We start from the raw sequence: 18416 nt of genomic DNA, 5'->3' as shown, positions 1-18416 counted from the left end.
TATTGTTTTAATACAATGCATTTTGCCACATTTATAGCATTAATAATTTGTTCCACACAGTTTGACATTTTCAGGCCCCCTAAACTGTTTTGAGTTTTGTTTAAAAAAAATAAAAAAATAACAAGAAAAGAGCTGACGGAGAGTAACCCCAATTTTTTATACTGTCCCATACAAAAGTCGGACATATGTCCATACATGCACATGCACATTTATATATTAAATACTGCAACACATAACTTTACATATATGGACACATTTGATATTATATATTTCTTTCACACATATATTTCAGTTTATATGTGCAAGCATACAGCAAAAAATATTTGAAATTTGTTATGGAAGGTGAAATGTATATGCATATTTCAGACCATCTTTAAAAGGCTGTACCAGACTGAGTTTCACATGAAACCTGAAGACCTGGGGGATCCAGTGAAACCAACCATCCCATGCTAGTTTCTCAGTAAAGGGGCTAAAAAAACACTCCAAAGTTAGGCTAAATTCTGGCAATGGAAAAACAGCCTAAATCAAGACAATCTGATGAGAATTTCTTTACCTTGTTAATATGGACTTAAATGTGATTAAGTGGGATTAACTATTGAACTTCTGCCATTAATCTCAATTTTAAAAATGTATCATTTGACAGCCCTATTCAAAACACATCTCTCTCTGAAACATGCAGCCCACATTTCTTTTTATTTCTTATCTGATGATCTGCAGAGCTGAGGACGTTCTGCTTTGTTAAAAACGAGCCATCCACAGTCCTCAGCGTGAGGAATTTCTTAGACACAGCTGTAGCGCAGACGTCAGCTCCAGCTGTGACAAAATACTGAGAAAAGATGCAGAGAAACGTGACCGCAAAAAAAAATGTGTCATTTGTCAAAATGTTCAAAATGACAAAAGTGGATGTCAGGTTGACATGTGCCAGACCTCCGAACAGTTGATGTTTTGATGTTCCTCCCTGCTACATTAGACATCGGGGAAGAAGACAGGCTGTCAGGGCAGCTGCTGCATAGTACTTAAGTATTGATCCCTCCCTCCATGTGGAGCACTTAGTGCCGTCTCCTAACTGTTGTAGGAAACACTGAGAGAGCTGAGTGTTTCTGCAGCTCTTGCAGGCTGAACTGTTTGAACTGCTTCACAGAGATTAGATAGAGCTGAGCACTGAATTAAAGCTTTGTTGTGCTTGATTTCAGGTCTGTAACTACACGTACCATGAATGTATCTTGGTGCCTTATCAGGAAGATTAATTCTCAGTATTGTTGCGTGTTGGAAAAATAATAGAGCCGTAGAGATAAGCAGAAAAAAAGAGATTCACACAAGTTTTATATGTTTTATATGTTAAAATAATAAAGTGAATAAGAGGTAACAGAAGAAACAATAGACTAATGACAGCCCACTATAAATGAAACTTTATTTTTAAATCTAAATCATGTTTAGGTCACATATTCATCTTTGTATTTAATGCATGCTAACTGGGGCTGAAAAATGAAGCCAATATGGAAGTACCAAACACAGTTCCTCTAATGGCCACTAGAGACTGGCTCCAAAAAAAAGAGTCAATCCCCATAGACCCCCCTTGTTAAAATGCCCAACTTTGAAGAAGAAATAAACATGTGATAACCTGGTGCAAAAAAAAAACAACAAAAAAACATGTTTTGGTCTCGATTGCTAACTTAAACATTCATGACAACTGTGCTGGAGAGTTTTTTTGTTTGTTTTTTATAAACCTCGCTCATTTAAATGTTATCAGTGCTAAAAGCCATGCATAATTAAAGGTCTGGCTGCTTTGAATGACAGGGGGATACAGGTCCTTTAAAAGTCGCAGCTACATCTGCTTGTTCGTTTCAAGGTAATTAAAATATTTTGGTTGCCTTAAAAAAAAGTATTTTAGCATTTAAAAAACATGTTCTCAATCAAATTCGTCACATATTGCTGCTTTTCAGTGGACTTCCACGTCTACATATTGCACAGTAGATATGCTTCTGCGCCTGCTATGTATGCTCTGGGATGCTACTACCATGATATCATCACAAGCACACGTTGGGATAAAACTGCACGTAGTTATGTTTAGGCAGCAAAAGCACATGGCAACCAACACCAGGACATCGACAAATGCACATGATGCCACAGATGATGAGGATTAGCTTTCTCAGCTTGACGTCATCCAGGGGCATATCATGCAGACACGAAAGGTGGCTTTTGGTATTGGGATTGCACACCAAAAAAACTGTCAAAGCAGTGGTATTTGATGACTTCAAAATGAGAATAGGCTAGCCATGAAGCTAGCAAGGCAAAAAACTTGAATATGACAACAAGCACCCCAAAAACATATACATAAAAATGCTCTACATATGCACTTTACATTAACCCTAGTCTAGGAGTAGTAAGAAATAAAAATGATATACTGCAGTAGTTTATTTTTTCTTTATTTAAGTACATGGATATTTAAACTTCTTTTTAAGAGTTTTGGCTGTGACAGCAGAATGCTGTAGGTATATGAATGTCGGAAACAAATATAACAGCACCATGAGCCAAGGCATCCATAAAATAAAAACTATATTAAATCTGAGAGCGGACTGTAGACTGAAAGAATCAGCGGCCAAGGCAATATAGATCTTGGCCAAATGACAAATGAACGGTGCCTTATTGAGTATGTCTTAGAATCCTTCATAATCACAATTTATCATCATATCTCATGCTGAATGAAACACAAATTTACTTTATTGCAGAATATATTGACTCTAGATTTTTCCATATTCCATAATATTCCCAAATAACTTCTTTTTTTATCTACTATTGTCTTTGTATTTAGGCAAGGACAGGACTGCATCAGGGATGTGTTACATGTGGGTGTGATTGTTCTTTTCCTCTCTCTCTCTCTCTCTCTCTCTCTCTCTCACTTTCTCTTTCCCTGACTTCCTCCTCACTTGCTCCTCCTCTTCCTGGCTCTTCCTTTCTACAGGAGCAGGTAAAAGCGATCACTGATGGAGAGAATATGAGGGAGCTGAGGGGCGGAGAGGAGGAGACTCCTGCATAGAAACACAGACAGAGACACACGAGCAGCAGCAGTCCTTCAGTTTGCAGGAAGATGGCCTTGTAGCTATTTCCTTTGTTTTAGTTTGGGCTGGGGATTACCAGCAGTTGTGTTTTTTGTTGTTGTTGATAGGCATCTTCTGTTTAGGGGACTGAGCTTGGTCCGACGGGCCATCGCAAGGTTGGCCCAGCGATTCCCCGTCTTTTGTTTGTTTTGGCCGGGATCTCCAACCCTCTTCCCTGCAAACTGTTGTCTGGTAGCCATTATATGTTTGGCTCCATTCATTCCTATGAGAGCTTCTCAGTAGCACATGATGCAAGAAAAAAATAGTTTTCCGCAGTATGAAAGTACCCGGATCTTCTGCATGAAGGGGCCTATGAGTTTTGCACACTAGACTTACAGAGGCCGAGTGTGCCTGAGCGGGTAACTGACTCACAGTTTAGCACTTCTCTAACTTGAATGGCAGGCGCTCTTTAGAAGCGCATCTGGAAAAACAGCCCAAAAACTGCCAGAAAAACGCATTTGCTAGAGACGATTCTCTAGTGATGCACAGAAGAAAGAAGAAATACTCAATTTATCCTTATTGTACTTAATTTATCCACATATATTAGAGGTCTTTAAATATTACGTATTTGTTTTTATCTTAGAAGATTTGCAAAAAATAACTTGGAAAAAGAAATGCTTTTACTGTTTAACTATATGTAGTTCGTCTATGTCGTGTTTCAGTTGAAAGCAAGCAGAATATACGTCTTCATAGAGGTGTTTTATAGCAAACAGAGAGACGTCATAGTTAATACATGGACGCCGAAGTGCTGCTGTGTATACAGAAAATCTGCATGTGCCAATCATCTGTCATGCTCTGAAAATCCAACCGGGGACAGCTGGGAAAAACCCTCACCTGAATTTCACACAAGCGGCTTTTATCAGGTGCCAATCTGAGAGCAAATACAAATGACAAACACACCCATGCACACACTTCACTGTGGGAATATTAAGGTCAGCGCTGTACTGAAAGAGGGTTATCTCTGGCTATCTAACACTTGGCTGAATGTTCACATGAAAAGCCTGGAATTCATCCATTTGCCAAGTTTATATATATGCACACAAATATATATATTTACCACATTAGCACATTATCTTGGTGCAATAACTGCATAAAATAGAACTGCAGCTAATGATTATTTTCATGTCTGATTAATCTGTTGATTTCCTCGTTTTCCTATAAAATATCAAACCGAGTATAATCTGCGAGTAATAATTACTTCAAAGTGACATCCACAAAACCCTTGTTTTGTCTAAATAATAGTCAAAATCTAAAGACATTCTGTTTATTATCATATATTACAAACAAAAGTGGAAACGCTTGAAAGGCTGGATCTGTCAAATATTTTTGTTTGAACAAAAAAAAGACCAATAAGAAGAAAAATAGAAAAGAGATTAGTGAGTTATTGTTTAGTTGTACAAATATATTTTTTTCCATCTTCAGGCAAAATGGAAATTCTGGTATAGCCTTTAAAAACACCAAGTTTAGCTCCCCCTTCTTTAATTGACAATAGTATAATTTTCTATTTTAAAGTTTTTCTTTCTTACAACACTTTTGCAAAGAGATATCATTTTTGTAGCAATTTACTCTGCCAGTGCAAAACTGCAATTTAAAGTTCTTTTTGTTTTTCATTTTCTTCTTAATTTACGTCTCAGTTAGCCAATGACGCAATCATAAACATTTGTAAAATTATAGCACAAGTAAATTTACTATAAACTTCAACAAGAACCACAAAAAGGAAAACAAACTGAAGCATCAATTAAATACAGACAGCATTCAGCAACATTCAACAAAATTATAAAATAGGTAAAGAAACTGTGTAATCAGTCACATAGTCCTGTTTTATCCATTTCTTATTAAGATATGAACAATAATTAAGTCTTTGCAGGTATGTTTATACTACGGCCCAAAGGACATGATTATAAAAATAAAGAAAGTTCACATTTTTCTGAGCAAAATTTGACATTTATATATTTTTTTAGATTATACTTGTATAAATATACTGTATATTCAGCCTATATTATGCTGCGAGTGTAAATCAGATTGCGCTTTTTTCTTACTGCCACAGCACAAGAAAGTTGTAGAAAAACAACAGCAGTGAAGGAGAGAGAGCCGACAGTAAAGCTCAGGAGCTAAATGTTGAAACACACAGTGAACATCGGCAGTCTTTCTTCAGTCTGAGGTCGTCTGAGGGTGAGCAGCAACAGTGCAGAGCTGTTTGTTCACTGCAAGACAGCAAGGACACCGATCACTGAGCTGGACTCTCTTTCTTCTTTCAATAAAAGAGAAAGTCAACAACACTGCACATGGTGGTGAGATGATGCAGATAGAGTCAGAGATGTGCCGTACCAGAATGTACTGCGTAGGTATTGTTTTCGAATTATGTTTGTACACGAGTGTATGTGTTTAAGAACCAGTGTTGGGGAGTAACGAAATACAAGAAATAGCGTTACATATTTTAAACGCAAAATATGAGTAGCTGTATTCAGTTACAGTTTAAAGCAGTGCCATTCTGAATGCAGTTATTGTCTGCAAGTACTTGAAGGAATTGCTTTATTTGTTATGCTTGCTCTAACACTGAATGTGAGGTGAGCGAGCGTCACTTCGACAGCATTGTTTCCTGGTGAAATTTCTAACTGGCCACAAGCGATGCAACACTGCCGTTTTGAGCTGAATTTTCTCAAGACGCCATGTTTTGATTAATCAATCAATTGATCAATCATTTCGACTTTATTTGTGTAGCACTTTTCATACAAGCAAAACTGTAGCATAAAATAAAAAGTAAATATATAAATAAAACCAGACCCAGCCTCAGACTAGCCATGAGCAAAACAAAATAAAGTATCTTTCCTAGAAAATGTAACTGAAAGAAACTTTAGAAACATCTTAAAAAAAACAACCACACATTCAATATGTGCAATTGTAGACTTTTGCCCCCTCCTCCTGAACCCCCATATTCCCAAAAATCTTGGTCATGACTTAAATGACCTCAACAGTAGCTATAGTTTGGAGATGTAGCACAAATTCATCATTTTTCCTTTATTGCTATTTTGAAAAATGACATATTTGCAAGTTAAAATAGTATATTTTTAGACTGACACTTTGCTGATCCCATCAAGCAGGTGAAAAATAAATATTAAGCACTTGATGCAGGTCTGTCTTAGATCGGTGCTTTATGCCTGCAGAAACAGTGGCTTTAAAAAGAAATCTCTCCGGCTCAACAAATGAAAGTGCTCAAGTGGAACCTGAGAAGGAAGAAAGGTGCGCTGTCAGATGACTGAACAATAACCTCTGCTCACATCGCCTGCAGGCAGCAGGACCTGGCGTACGATTACAGCTCCTAAAAAAGCACAAAGCCGAGGCAGAGATAGGGGAGTATTTTCTGTCTTCCTCACCTCCAGGTGTTACCTGCACTGCAGCGAGCGGCTCTGATTCACGTTGCTGCTCCGGCCGCCGTGAGACTCAGACGCTGCTCGCTGCGGGTCTCTGGGACCACACAGCCTTGTTTGCCACATTCCTCTGGCAGCCGGGGCGAGTGTGATTGACACCTGTGGCCAGTGAGTCACGGGTACAGGCCCACTCTCACCCCCCATCAACAAGCTGCCCTCACAAAGACAGTCTCTGAGGGCGGTAAACTAATCCGACAGCTAACTATCAGGCCTCAACCTCCTTTTTCATCTCTCCCATCCTCCTCCCCTCCTTGCATTTACTGCATACTGCAAATACTGACATTAGCTTTCATTGACTAAATTTATTTCCTGGCTCCGTCTCATTGCCATGCTCAGATTTCTTCTTTCCACTTGACCTAAAATAGCCTCTAAAAGAAGTGAAAACCAGGAAAATGTCCTCACTCCGGAGAATTTTACACATTTTCCCATCTTTACAAGGACATTTATTGGTCATAGATTCCATGTTCGGGCTCAAAGTTTCTTCATTGAACAGCATTTGCCAGATTACCAGAAGTAGGCAAGACCTGTCTGTTGAGAGTGACGCCTCGGACACACTGCACGCGTGAGCAGAGCATAAGCAGAGCGAAACCTATTGCTTTTTTAATTCGGCGCCCATGTTAACGGGTTGGAGCAACCACACTGCCGGCATGAGCAGCGCTGCTCACTAAAATCCAGTCAAAGTATCCCTGTGCAGGTCAGGTGTACACAGGAGTAAGGACATTCAGGGCTCGGCCGGTACCCGGGCCAGATTGGGCCCATGGTTTAAAAGTTGAAAGGGCTGACAAATTACACCATTTACAGTTGTCACACAACCAACCAGAAATTGGAAGCCGGCTTCTGACAACCTTTTTGAAATCTAGGAGTCATAGGCGTAAAACTTCTAAATTTAGAGTATAAGGGGGAGAGGGGCTTAGCAAAAGGTTAACCCTTTAAAACCTAGGCAACACTGCATAATTTCTTAGAAAAACATGGGATGAAGGCTTTAAGCAACTTAAGAACGAAGTACCCAAAAGTTAGCAAGAAATTAGTAAAAAGTACCCAAAAAATCCAGAAAATCAGCCAAAAACAAGACAAATCAAACATAAAATGAAAAAAAAAAACAAAAAAGAAAACAGGGAAATGGGGCGTCCAGGATCACCAAGCAGAGCTGGAAGCCCATGGAAGCTATGTCCTTGCCACAGCAGCCAAAAAATAATCTAAAAAAAAAGAAAAACAAGGAAATGACATGACCTGAAAATGTGCTGAAAAATAGTTAGAGTTAAGATGATTATAAATATGGTTTAGTTTTTCATTTAGTTTCAATTTCTTTTAAAGTTAAGGGATGTTTATCATTGCCCAGTCTTCCATGTTGTCAAAAGAAATCAATTTTCTCAAGGTTCAAAGGTTTAAACAACAAGAAAAGTAATGTTAATCAGGTCTTAAAGGGCCAATATAGAAGATGGAAAAGCAAATCAAACAGGACAAAAATAGGAAACCTTAAAGAACATTCAAGTCCTAAATTAAATAAGAATAAATACAGAGCCTTTTGGGGTCTCCTTAGTAGTGGAATAAGTATTTTGATCTTTAACTTAAGTAAAACTGCTAACACCAACAATGTTAAAAATACTCCTCCGTGAGTTTAATTCCTGCATTTTGCACACAGCAGCACAAATATGCAGGTTTGTTAGAGTCACACACAAACAAAGGTAGGCGAAGAACAGCATGTCAGCAGCACTTAGTCAACACTCATCTGTCCACCACCCTCATCGTCCTGGGGGAGGAAGGAGGTGGAGGACGAGAGGGGGTGTTAGTTGGTTGATGCAGGTGACCTGTCTCCCCACACAGTCTATCAAGTCTCTGACACACACTGAGGAGCCTCAGGGGGATCAAACACAAAGCGCCCGCTCATCAGCACAGCCGCCGTTCCCAAGAATCTGATCATGTTTTTGTGTAAACACCCTGAAAGCCTCTCCTTTAATTATATCAAAAAGCCAGAGATTAGCGTGCTGACAGTTACCTCAATGGAGCTAATTGTGAGTCATTTCATAGAGCAGCAGAGTTGAAAATGACTGTTGGCTCGCAGCCCAAATGTGTCCATTAAAGACGGCTCTGAACCGGCCTCAGTCATGGAGGAAAAATCTGGCAGTGATGTGAGGAAATAAGCAAACAGTGATCCGCATTATGGTGGCATGGCACCAGATTTATTTTATCAGTGAAAGCCATAACATTGTCCAAGTGGAAATGATGAGGCGTGATTAAATTAGGAGTGTTAATCATTGCAACGTTTTTAAAGATTACAGAAGTCATTTTCAACATGTCCTCATCCCAACTCGTCACATGTTGCAGCTCTGTCTGTGGACGTCTGCCTCTACATATCACGAGTTAGGCATCCTTCTGCGTCTGTTGTTTACGCTCCGAGGTACGCTATCATGATGTCAACAAATGCACACGGTGGTATAACCTAGCTCGTGGTTGTATTTAGGCAACAACAGCAAGGATGGTTAGGTTGAGGGCAAGGAGGCACATGGTGAGCTGCAGAAAAAAAACCACCACATTCAAATGGAAAACTAGCACTGAACTCCTGAATCAAAGTTTGGTTTGTTGGTTTTTGGTTGTTGCTGTTTTTATTTGTATTTTTATCTGCGTGCCCTGGGGAAACTGATGCCTATTAGGTGCTAGCTACTTCCGGTGCAGTTAATTTTACAGATACTATATGTAACTTTTCACATGTATTATTCATTTTTTATGTCAATGTGTGAACGGATTGCGATTGCCTGTAACAGCCTGTTAAAACACTTTTATGTGAGCTAATTCTTTAGAGAATTATTTCTTTGAGAAAATCCAAAGGATTTAATGAAGCTTAACCAAGATATCCCTTTCTGTCAGAGAGCCCTGAAGGCAAAGTTCTTACAACAGTGTGCCGCATCTCTCTTCAGCTCCGCTAAAGCACTGCAGTGTGCAACAGCAGCTAGACCTTATCTCAGATATCTAACCAAAAACCTATTGACTTTGGGGACAAGGAACCTGGTTTCCAGGTTTTAAGACTCATTACTATGGTTCCCTATAATTGGTTCAGACAACTTAATATATATTTCCAACACGTTCTCATCCCAAGACGTAACATGTTGCCGCTTTGCTTCCGCATCTACATATTATGCCTCAGGTATACTGAGCACATGGGGGGATTACACTGCATGTGGTTACGTTCAGGAAACACAAGGACATAGCAACCAATGCTGGGACTTCAACAAATGCACATGCTGACACAGAGGGTTAGGATTATGGGAAGGAGGCACATGGTAAGGTGTACAAAAAAAAGCATCACATCCAGATGGGAAGCAAACGCCGGACTCCCACATGAAAGTCCAGGGTTTGGTGGATCAATCCACTGCCCCTTCCTCCTGCCCTATATGCTTTCCCATACTTCTTATATCACATTTTTACTGGCAGAGTTTCAGCCTGATGTCATCCAGCAGCATTTCATGGGGAAAGGTGACTTCTGCCTCTGTGATCTGACATCAAAAGTAATGTCAAAGCGACATTTCTCAAAGATGGGAATACATGTCCACAGTTATGGCGTTGTCATATAATTTGACAACGCCTCACGTATCAATCGGATTGCCACACTATGATATTGTTGCGATGTTGGGAAATGCAGCAGTTGTTAATAAACACTACAAAAAATTAATTAGTTTAAAAAAAACACCATTTGGAGGCTTTAAAATACTTGAGCACTGAACAACAGGAGCATCAGACAAGAAAAACATCTGTAAATTATGTCTGAAAAAGAACAAGAGTTTTAGAACTGGGAAAATAATGCTATTTTTCTCTATTTTGCAACATATTTCTCAAAACAAAAACACATAAAAGTCTATATAAACCTTCAGCTCAAGACAAAGAAGAACCAGAAAAGGGATAGTAAACATGCTTTTATTGCGGTGCATGTTCAGGGCTCTGAGACAGCCTCAGTCACAGATCGTTTGCTGGGTTGACAACACAAACCCAAGTCCATCATAACAAGTGTGATAAACTGCCTGAGCTTGTGTACAGAGAAACACAGCATACGCACTGTGACACAGCAGGCATCAGGGCAGATATGATAAACACTGCATTTCCCTCAGACGTTTTTTCTTGGTCAAAACTGCAATCTCAACAGCAACAGAGTGGAACCACAGTGCATTATCCAGTCTGATGAAAGCTGAGATACGGTTTGAGCTTGGGCAGTTTGTCTGGGAATGTTTCCTCGAACATACTGTACAGTCATTTAGGCTGAAAGGAAGCTCATGTAAGAGCTGAAATATGATCATGGAAAAGCTGTCAAAATGGATATTTCAGAAGCAGTATTCATTTTCCACTCTGATGAAAATTAACACACACTTCTACATGTCCAAGCGTTTTAGGGACACTGGAAAATCTACATTCAGGACAGTAATTCATGCTTAAGAAACACAATAGCTGAACACACCACTTTGAGAAACTGCTGACAAAAGAAGCACAGCGACTGGCTCCTTCTTGTGCTGTTAGAAGATGGAATATGAGATAGACGCTCGGCGCAAAATGACCCCTCAACCCCGATCACAGTGATACTGTATGAGAAGGAGATATCATCGGTTTTGTGTTTGCACAGGGATACCCAATACTGCCTTATAGAGAGGACATTTATCCTCAGGAATGCAGGAGCGATAAAAGTGGATTTATGGCCAGTTATGTATGCTGGGGGCACTGTAAGGCACACATTGTTGAAAAGTGATTTACTTCCATTGTTAAAACATGTAACACAAGCACAGCCATTCACATATTGTTCCATATTCGAAGACAAATGAAGCAAATTGTTCATAATCCTCATGTATCTTAAAGAGGGTTTTATGGAAAGCTGGTCTTTGGATGGATTTCTCTGTTAGAAGGATAAAGCAGGGCCTTCTTACTGCGTCAATAACTTTTTACCACAATAAAATACAAGGCCGTAACCATGGAGTTAATAATGGGTGGGGGGACTGAATTTGCTCATTTCCTATTATATTCAGGCTATTCTCATGCACTGTTTGTACCTTTGCCTATGAAAAGTAATGCACCAAAATTTGTGCAAATCCCATATAATAACGAGTCAGTAATCTATGTAAAGCCCATGTATTTGGGAAGGCTGCAAGGCTGTGACCAATGCACTGATGAGAGCGAAGAAGTAGTAGGTAGGATGGGATCGTGGAAAAGTCAAACAAACACAGGACTTTCCAGAGCAAGCTGGCACTCAGAACCGTGGGAACTTTAAGGTTTGTCATCCCCTTGTTTCTTTTCCCAAAACCTTATCTCCATAACTTTACGTTAAGTATGTAACTTCATCGAGGAAAATGGCTGCAAAGCAGCTGAGAACCGGCTGAGGCAGAGCAGAGAAACGGCCCAAAGGGTTGGTAAAAACAGGGATTGATGGCACAAACACCATCTGGAAATTGAAACAAACTGATGTGTATTTTTGAAAAACAGGAATGGGAGCTTGTTTGTGGGATAACAGGCTGCTGGAGAAAAGGGGCTTGTGGTCCAATAGGATAAATGAGGTTCTGGAATTTCATCATTGGAACAGTGGCATGGCACCAACAGTGCAACAAGTTCACATTCAAAGTTGCCACATATTTCCGCTTTGCAGAAGACTTTCACGTCTGCTGTTGACGTTCCAGGATGCCACTACCGTGATGTCACCAAATGCTAAAAGCTGAGTTCATTCGAATTCATTAATTAAATGTTTTTTTGTGTATGAAAGCTGAAGATCTGTTCTTAATCTTGATGTATTCGTTGTTTTTATATTCAAAACACAAAGTATTCTGGAGGTCACAAAAGTGTACCATATCTGTATTCGTCAGTGTTTTATCTACAGACTAAGCAGCCATAGGCTTTTGATTATATAAAAGCCTTTATATTTTTATTGGGTGATACAAATTACAGTTTTTCTGATTTGACAGATTGTCAGAGCATTTCATTTGAAAACAAAATGTCCATTTGAAGAGTCAGAACTGTTGTTTTTGTTGTGTTAACTGTAGTGATGGCAGTTATATTTGGTTAGGTTAGAGCTATAATGTTAAATTCATCTGTACTCACTACATCTCTGCCTTTCATACCCTCAGGTAATGAAAAACAAATAAAAATAAGTTATTGGTTCCTTATCAGCCACAGGAAGCTGAAAATTATTGGTTATCTGTATCAGTTGAAATAATCATTATCGTGCATCACTTCTCTAAAGGCATTTATAATTACTGCCTCAATGAAATGCAACAGCTATTTCATATGGTCCAACAAATTATATTTAACATAACTCATTTGAAAACCAAATGACTCTTGGCAAAACGAAACAACCTTTGGTGAAAAAACTGACATACCTCCCACCCACCACCACCTCCTGGTGTTTCCATGTGTTCTTTTACATCCTGAATTGTTTGAAAGAAAATGTCTGTTAGAGTCATTTAGTCAAGATTAGACAAGATTGTTCAGCTGCATAAAAACTCCTGTGGCCTGCTCTGAGCAGAGATAGATCTTGGCAGATGCAGAGATTAACTTTGCGAGCATTAAAATTCCATGTTAAGCATGTCTGGGGGTTTGTCACTATGCCGACAAACACAAACTAAAACAGCAGAGCGAGCGGGAGGAGAGGCAAAGAGCGGGAAGCTTACAAAGCGGGCTTTTTATTACCCAGAACCCCACTGTCTCCCAGGGAGCACATATTTAATTACAGACGTGACAAGGAAGACATGAGGGAGTTCAAATGCAACGAATCTGTCATCCCCCCGCCCCGAGTGGAAATCGCACTCTCACCGCACAGCATGCTGTACAGATTAGCTCGGGGTCGGAAATTACAGAACATCTCCCAACCTCAGTGGAACTCTCTGCAGGAGCTTGCCAACTTTCGGGACCAGCTTCCTGCAGTCTAATGACTCCCTCTGTCTAAAAGGACCTTTCTGTCACAGTCTGCTCTGCCTCTCTCCTGCTGCTGTGGGATTTTTTCCACTCACTCTGCCCTCACCTCTCTCTCTACTCGGCCACTCTCCCTCATCAGTCTCATCACCTCCACCTGGTGCTCCCAGCTACTTTTCATCTCCAATCAAGCCAGTACTTAAGTAGCCCCACTCCACTCACACTTTCCCAGATTATCTTTGCTTCTATGTCTGTTCTTCCAGCACTCACCCTCGGACTGTTTTCGACTGTCTGACCACCTCTCCTCGTCTCTGCCCCGGTAAATCTAGCAGCCTTCTGACTCCGACCATGAGTTTTGCCTGTGTACCTCCTTGTTCTCGTCCGCCTGTGGCTGTGTGATGTTCTAGTGCTTTGGCTACATAAAGAGAGATCGCCATTCTTCCGGCCGTCTTCAGAACCTCCCACCGAGCAAAACACCTCCTCCGTGTGAGTGCTGCTGGTGTTTATTGTTCTGATGGTACATCGATTCCCTGCCTGTCCTCGTTGATCCCGCTACTTGCTCTGTTGCCTGCCTGCCTGACACCAACTTTGCTTCCTCCTTGACCACGAGCCCTGCCTGCCCCTCTCTGGAGTCCCCCCTTTTCCCACAAGCTCCCTGCTGTGTTTCTGCAACTCACCTGATACATTCTCCTGCTAGTCCGCTCCACGTTCACACTATCACCTGTGAACGTGAGCGCACCCCAGTCTCTCTACGAACTCTGGTCCACCCCTGAACTGATAACTGTCCCTACTTACCCGCAACCTCATTATACTCACCTCTGCTCCATTCAACCTGCCAAAAGATTAAATAAAGGTCATTACCACTTACTCACCTGCTCCGTGTGCTGCAGTAGGGTCCTACCAAACCCCGTTACACCTTTCTGTCTGAGGGTTGTTTCTAGCTTATCTCACAGGAGACAGACGTTTATTTTTGCTCCATACCGAGCATGGCAAATGTAACTTTATAAATAGATATTATCCTGATTCAACTATTTGTCCAGCAATAGGCCAGTGGTGGAATGTAATTAAGCACATTTAATCAAGTACTCTACTTAAGCACACATTTGTGTTGTGTAATTCCATTTCATGCCATGTTCTACTTCTACTCCAAACATCTCAGAGGCAAATAGTGTACTTTGTACTCCACTACATTTATTTGACAGCTTTGGTTCCTTCTCAAATTGAGACTTTTGTTTGTTTTGGGTCCAAATATCCAGTTTTGTTGCAAGAAACATGGCTGTCGATCACTACCCAGAGCTCATGACCACAGATAACGGTTGGAGCGTAGATGGACTGGTAAATCGAGAGCCTCGCCTTCCGGCTCAGCTCCTACTTCACCACGGCAGTCCAATGCAACTCCCACATCACTGCGGATGCCGCACCAAACCGCCTGTCAATCTCACGCTCCGTTCTACCCTCACTCATGAACAAGATTCAAAGATACTTGAACTCCTTCACTTTGGACAGCAAGTCACCCCCCTCCCAGAGGAAACAGTCCACCATTTTTCCACAGAGAACCATGGCCTTTTTTATTCCTACTTGAAAAGTGTATCCCAAGGCACTTCATCGGCAGTAGTGCATTTGATACCGGTGTAACTCAAGAAATGCTTACTATGTTAAACTTTGCTTAATGGGGTGCCTCAGGGATCCACCCCTGCTCTTTTTCTCCCTCATCCACAACAGCTGATATGTGATCGCTGAATCGAGGGACACAAATCAAGGAATACCCCGTCTCCCTTGTGGGGAGGTACAGTACGCGCTCGCCCACAGTCAGCACATTTTAACACAGCTTTTCTTTTTACGCATTTTTCATGGATGAACGTAACGCTTTCAAAGCTATTATTTTCTGCCTTGACAAACATGAAATCTATCCCCAGGTAATAACAGAACTGCGGGAAGCGTTTAAAGAGGTGGCTCAATGTACAGTAAAAGATTTACACTCTTCTCCTCAGACAGCTTCGGGCTTTTATCTGTGTGTGATACGCAGCTCCCACATGGTCACAGAGGATAACATATTCGACTGTACGGAGCCGCACATCTGAGTAAATAGATAAGAGCTGCATAATCTCCGCTGTATGAAGGGTTTGTCTCACCATGTGCAGCATGCAGTGGTGAATAAGTACTTAAAGCTGCACTAATCAATATCCATATCAACAGAGGATCAAATAACTGTGTAATGTGATGGAGGCTTGTAGTGACAAACCCACAGAGAATTATCACCCGCCTCTGCGGCTCCGCTCAGCTCAGCATCGTTTTAGCATCTTACTTACTTGCCCGCCATATCAAAGGTGGTCATGTGTCAGTGTTTACAGCTTGTTTCAGTATAAAAAACTAGTGATACAATGCTAAAAGCTGCTATGTCAAATCAAAGCAATAAAAAAGACTAAAAACCAGCTGCTAACAAGTCAATTATTAAAATAACACCACCACAATGTAAAAATAATTACAAGTAAAAGTCTTGCATCCAAAATTGTATTTAAATCAACAAAATGTGTCGCAAGCATTGTAAAAGTGCTGGTACTAAACTGAAAAAACTACTGTTACAATGCTTAAAATCTGCTGTATGCAGAAGATAAAAACACTATATATCTTATGTGAGAGGCAAGAGAGATGAGCCAGAAAGAGATAAATAGAGATGTAGCTAGTAAGATGAGGGAAAAACACTGTAGGGTGCTATATGGAGAGATAGTCATGGCACAGCGGCCATTAAAGATAACCAAACAGACATGACGGCACGGCGGCCATGACAGATAATCAAACAGATGGGTCGGCACGGCAGCCAACCAAAAACACAACGCAAACATGCAAAATGAAAGTGGCACTTACTTTTTGTAGACCTTGCCGTGCGGCAATATCTCCGTCTGCAGGGACTTGATGTGGAAACTGGGGGATGGTGCCCTTGAGCAAGGCACTGAAGCTCTAACTGCTTGGACCTTTGAGTGTGTGTCAGCTCCATCAGTCTAACATCTCTCTGCTACCAATGCATATCTATAGGTCCTGTGTGTGCATGTGTGCATGTGTGCATGTGTGTGTGCGTGTGTGTGTGTGTGTGTGTGTGATAAATGATGATAGCAGAGTGTAATACTCAATTTTGAAAATTATTGTATCATATAGATCTAAACTAATAGATCCAAGCAGATAGTCAACAGATAGTCATGGCACGGCGGCCGTGACAGATAATCAAACCATCCAAACACAACACAAATCGCCAGCTCAGCATTATGAGGTTCTATCTGACATTTTTGTCAAAGGTATTAATCTTATTCTGTTACAACTTATTAACACAGTGTGGGGTGTTTCAAGTTATATGTATTTTGGGACTTTTTATTTACAAAAGATAAAAAAGGCTCTTACAATTTTTGCTATTTCGAATGCAAAACTTTGAAGCTCAATATCCCAAAACTCCTCAGAAAGCAGATAGAAACTCATAATTCTAAGGCAGCAAAATGTAAATGACAGTTATATCTCACAGCAGATAGAGAGATAGGGAGGAGATATAGAGAGATAGTCAGGGCACGGCGGACAGAAATAGATAAAGAGGGATGAGGAACAGAGATAGACAGAGAGATATAAAGGTAAAACCAGAGATAAGGTATAGTTAGGTATAGTTACAGAGATGAGAGATGGATAGGCATGGCACGGCAGCCACGATCAATAATCAAACAGATCGGTCAGCACAGCAGCCAACCAAAACCACAATACGGACTCAAAGAAAATAAAAATGGCCCTTACTAGTTGTAGATCTAGTTTGGCGGTGGTAGCTCAGGCTGGTGTAGGAACCAAAGGGTAGCAGATTGGAGTCCAGAGGTCCAGCGTGGACCATGTTGCGGAGTGTGGACTGGTAGAAAGACAAAGGAGATAAATTTGCCGTGGCAATATGCGTGTTCATGAGCAGGTTCTATTATTTCTTCCACCATGTTATACAGCCTCCTGAATAATATCTTCTTTTTTTCCTTTTTTTTAAATGGCTGTTGTTCCCCTTTAAGGCAGAAATTGTGCAGAGCTGTTATTGTATTGGATAGCATTTGATTGTAGGTGCAGCTAATTAAGTGACCATGCAGCTTGCATCCTTACTTACACTGAAGGTCAAATTTGAATACTTACAGCCACTAGATTGCCAATAATGGATTTCATCTGCAGACTGGAAGAAAACATTGGCCCAAGATGTTTGTTTAAAAAAATTGAGAATTTCTGTGTCATTCAAAGGTATATTTTCTATATATACAGTGACTTTTGTTGGAGAAATTCTTTATCCATAAACAAAAAAAATTAGGTTCACACCCCTCTTTCAGTCTTTACTGGATGGATTTAAACTCAACACTTTACTCTCTTGCCTTTACAAATTTTCAAAATAGCAACAGATTTTTAGACTATTACAAAATTTTATCTAGTGAAACCCTGTGATGTGATATGAGTGTTATTTTTTTGTTTGTTTATTTGCTTCTGTCAGTGTCCATTTTTAATAAATTAATTTTATTTTATGATAAGACTTTTATTGATTTACATATAGCTATTATTGATATTATGATTATTTATTTATTCCTCAGCCTTCTTACTCACCAAAATAACTTCAGTTAGATAAGATTTCGTATTAGTTTGCCAGCAATGTAATTTGCAAATGTAATTTGTAACATAATATTTCTAATATCTTCATGACCAGGCTTATTCCCCTACCACCTTACAAGCACAGATGAAAATAGCTAATGTTAGCTAACTGTTAAGAAGCTAATTTACACTGACAAGTTTCATTTGGAAACAAAGGCTTGGTAGCATTTACGTTAAATTGGTTAACCTTAAAACCCCAACTTCAGTTTGTCACCAATTTTAAGTGAACCTCACTGTATCAATAAATGCTTAATTAACAACAGTGAGCATATGGAAGTTGAGTTGTTAGCATAGTAACAGTAGCCTACCTCGTAGAGCACCTTCTAAAAACCGAGTGTTTCTTCCTGAATATATGATCATAAAAATACAA

General features: G+C 40.1%; 1 long non-coding RNA gene across 1 annotated transcript in view; it reads right to left on the bottom strand.

The window, feature by feature from the left end:
* The window catches only part of LOC148188833 (uncharacterized), a 29041-nt gene that overhangs the window by 10230 nt on the left and 395 nt on the right, over nucleotides 1-18416 (bottom strand). The window contains exons 2-4 of the long non-coding RNA XR_015777178.1: nucleotides 18355-18390; nucleotides 17174-17279; nucleotides 12871-12918 (exon numbers count right to left, since the gene is read on the bottom strand). This is a non-coding gene — a long non-coding RNA (uncharacterized LOC148188833). The remainder of the gene's footprint in view (nucleotides 1-12870; nucleotides 12919-17173; nucleotides 17280-18354; nucleotides 18391-18416) is intronic.

The sequence above is a fragment of the Plectropomus leopardus genome, chromosome 8 (assembly GCF_026936395.1).
Source record: "Plectropomus leopardus strain MGB_pleo_1.0 chromosome 8, ASM2693639v1, whole genome shotgun sequence".
In the NCBI taxonomy this organism is placed as follows: Eukaryota; Metazoa; Chordata; class Actinopteri; order Perciformes; family Serranidae; genus Plectropomus; species Plectropomus leopardus.
This window is presented reverse-complemented; position numbering and strand designations above follow the sequence as displayed.